The sequence below is a fragment of the Cupressus sempervirens genome, chromosome 1, assembly GCF_028749045.1.
Source record: "Cupressus sempervirens isolate cs-2001-9-10 chromosome 1, ASM2874904v1, whole genome shotgun sequence".
NCBI classification, from domain to species: Eukaryota; Viridiplantae; Streptophyta; class Pinopsida; order Cupressales; family Cupressaceae; genus Cupressus; species Cupressus sempervirens.
The window spans coordinates 13,339,397-13,343,430 of NC_143118.1; positions in this window are offsets into that span (position 1 = coordinate 13,339,397).

The window sequence follows — 4,034 nt, forward strand, 5'->3', positions numbered from 1 at the left end:
TTAATCGCATAACAAACTCAATTCGTGCATTAAATACGCCAACTCATCAATCCTTATGATCCACTTGTTTTGACTAATCCAAATATTCAACTGTGTTGGCCTCCAACTCGACTCTTTCACAAACTATAACTTATGCTGACATTCGGTCATCACTATGTAGCTCGGTCACTAATGTTTTGTCTTGCTCGGCTTCCATAGACTTGCTCGGTCATCACTACGCTCGATCGTACTATACTCTACTTCTTAAACTTACTTGACCATAACTATCACTCAACTAATATTGTTTGTTTGGATAACTTTAAAGTTCCTTAATCTTCTATTTCAGATCCTTCATTGACCAACCACATTTTACTCTTTGCTTGTGTTTAACTCAACACTTCTAAACTTCATAAGATGATTATACAATACATCATCTTATCAAAGACTAATTGATCAAGTGCCCATTGTAATTCCATCATACTTATTCCTCATCATTGAACAACTTCACTAGTTCATCCAGTCATCTCTCTTTTCAAATCCTCTTCATCAATCAACTGATATGGCAATCTACACTATTAGTAAATGTCTCTCCAATAAGTTTGACATCAATGACAACATAACAATTGTTCCAATTATGCTTTCCAACATGTTTATGCTTATGTTGACATGGGTCGACGAACTGGCACAATTATCTACAATCATAATCTAACAAACATTATAGACAAAACAATTTTTTTCTATTCCATGAGTTTCCTTTTGAAGAGTTGTAAAGAGAGAAGTGTGAAAAGGGAAGCATAGAAATACCACAAAGCAGTGGTAATGGTTTTTTTTATTATGGGTAGTTTTCTTGCAATGTAAACATTTGTTATATTCTCTTGGAATTGCCTACGCAAAAATATTAGTCTCCAATGCTTTAGAGCTCTAGACTAGATTTATAAGAAAACTTCTAGACTAATTATTAAAATAATCAAGGCCATCCTTGGTTATAATATATGCATAAGAAGATATGATGGGAGCACCAATGGAGGATGGTAATAAGGAAGAAGAGTTTGAGTGGTGCGAAATTTTAAATTTCAAAGATATTATGGGAACAACAATGGAGGATAGTAATAAGGAACAAGGGTTTGAGTGTTGCGAAATTTTAAATTTCAAGTGGGACTTTTGAAACAATCCACCGAGTAAATGTCCAATGAGCGGGGAGAACTCGGAAGCCCTTAAGGTAAGGCATCGTCTACGATGCAACTTATATGCACATTTATTCAAAGAAAATATATGAGACTTCCACTTGCTACAAGTGCATATAAGTTGTCTCGCAGCCACTTGCCTAAGATCCAATTTAGGAGAATTTGAATTAAATGCACTCATATGGTTTTACAAAAGCCAATGTGGCCAAGGGATGAAACATTTACATAGTATTACCAGGGATTTGCAATGATTAGTAGGCCTGATTATAAAATACTTTTCCGAAACAATGAATTTGGTTTTTCTATTAGAGTAGTTTTCAGTGTGTACATTAATTTAACTTTTCTATCATAATTGCTTGGGGGATATAAATTGTTTTTTTCTGAATGCATTGATGACTAGAGCATTAGCTGGTGAGTGGCATGAGGCATCCACAGCCCAAATTGGGTATAATGCTTTGATTCTTTCACAGCAAGATAACCACTCCACTAAGCGCAGTTGAATAAGGCATTTGTTTTAAAAGAAAGTTCTATAAACAATCTCAAATCAAGTAAACATTCTTGAAGTTCCACTGTGGATCAAACCTTTAAACAAATACACTGAACTAATTAGTGACTTACTTTCTTCAGCTTTCAACAAATACACTGAACTAATAAGCGACTTACTTTCTTCAGCTTTCAACAAATACACTGAACTAATAAGTGACTTACTTTCTTCAGCTTTATGTTAATTGATGGAGATAAGGCCTTTGCAGAGGAAATCATTTGAGGGCTTTATCTCCTCTTCTGAAGGTGTGTCTTCATTATTTGTGTGTGTGTTTGTTCCATCAAAGAATTCACTGGATTTAAATGAGACTCTTCTGGTATGTGACATTGATTTGCATTTGCAGGTCACCAGAAAAAAGAATCCATTATTAAATATTGTACCCTCCATTTCAATTGTTATCTACCTGCAACTTCGTGCAAAGATGACAAATCCGAGAGACGTAAACTCCTTGCATTGAGAGCTGAGCACCTCTTTAATCGTCTGTTCTCCTGTATTGAGAACTGAGCATGTCTCTGCCTCAACCAATCAGACTCTTTCAAAAATAATCAAATAACAATCTAATGTTAAAATTTGGTCAGTATGCTGTTTCAAAAATTTAATCATTAGATTAGTGTTTAGCAAGAGATAGCATGAACAATTTGGTTGGTAGAAAATGATAGGATTAATCACTGGTTAATGCTCACCCTCAGCAAATGTTCCATGGCAAACTTTTCCCATGTCACTGATTTTGAAAAATAATCCAATGATGCTTGAACTTCTTTTCGAAGAATGATTGAGGATTTGAGAAGAAAATCAGTTTTGTGGTTTGCTTCACATTCCAAGGCTGCAATCAAGTATTCTAGACACCACTTGCCTCTTCCCTGTACCATGGTTCCTTGTCCTCCCAATTATTAGATGATGGATTACAACTATGCTCTGCTCTTGCTCTCTGCATTGTACATTGTAGGAATCACTTGATTATGGATCAAGAATCCCAATGAGAAATTGAGTGCCTTGTGCTCCGAAAACTTTTACAAGGGATAGAGATGCTAATTATGCTTCAATATGCCTGACCCCATTATCCATAGTATGGGGAACTCAACCACCAGCCTCTGTCCCCATTACTCATACCTCCCATTATCCTGATCTGATATTTTCTTGAATGGAATGAAATCAATAGATACAAAAAGGGTGGGAACCAAACATCAAAATAGAGTGGTTGGGGCAAATGCGTGTGTGTGTGTGTTTGTGTGTGTGTGTGTGTGTGTGTGTGTGTGTGTGTGTGTCAGAGAAAGAGAGAGAGAGAGAATCAAATACAAGGGGCTTCTCAACATTTCCAATATAATAATTGTTCTCCCCATAGTGCTAAATAGCCAATAACCAAACTAGTGATAGGTTAGTATGCTATAGTACCATAACCTATGGAGTTTTATAAATACCCACTACAAAGAGGAAAAATTTATTAAAAAATACTCGCAACTCAAAAATTACTTCTGATTGTAAGAATTAAACAAATAGTTAAATATGACAGTTTGTACACCTATGTGGTGTCACGTACAACTAAACAAAGTGATGCAGCCAGGCCAAAGGGCCTAAAACTATAAGCTTTTTTTGACATATGGGGAACTCAACCACCAGCCTCTGTCCCCATTTCTCATACCTCCCATTATCCTGGTCTGATATTTTTCCCAAGGGAATTAAATCAATAGCTACAAAAAGGGTGAGAACCAGATATTAAAATAGAGTGGTTGGGGGGATGTGTGTGTGTGTGTGTGTGTGTGTGTGAGAGAGAGAGAGAGAGAGAGAGAGAATACAAGGGGTTTCTCAACATTTCCAATATAATAATTTGTTGTCTTCCCACAGTAAATAGCCAATAACCAAACTAGTGATAGGTCAGTATGCTATAGTACCATAACTTATGGAATTATATCATAAATCACTACAAAGGAAGAAAAAATCATAAGAAAATACTCACAACTCAAAAAATTACTTCTGATTGTAAGAACTAAACAAATAGTTAACTATAACAGTTCGTGAACCTATGTGGTGTCCCGTACAACTAAACAAAGTGATGCAGCCAGGCCAAAGGACCCTGTGAGGTTTTCTTGACAATGGAAGTGCAATTTAATAAATAAATGCACTACATTGAAACAAAAATTTGAACAGGCAAACAAAACTAGCAAAATAATTAACATGAATATCCACAACAAAGGACAGTATGAGCAATATGATTAGTTATCAATACTAAAATAAGGAGCAGCTGAGGAAGGAAAAAGCTGTTCCCTCAGCATGCTTTGACAACAGAATATCCAAAAAAGCGCTTCAAAAATGCAGTGAATTCACTGTAA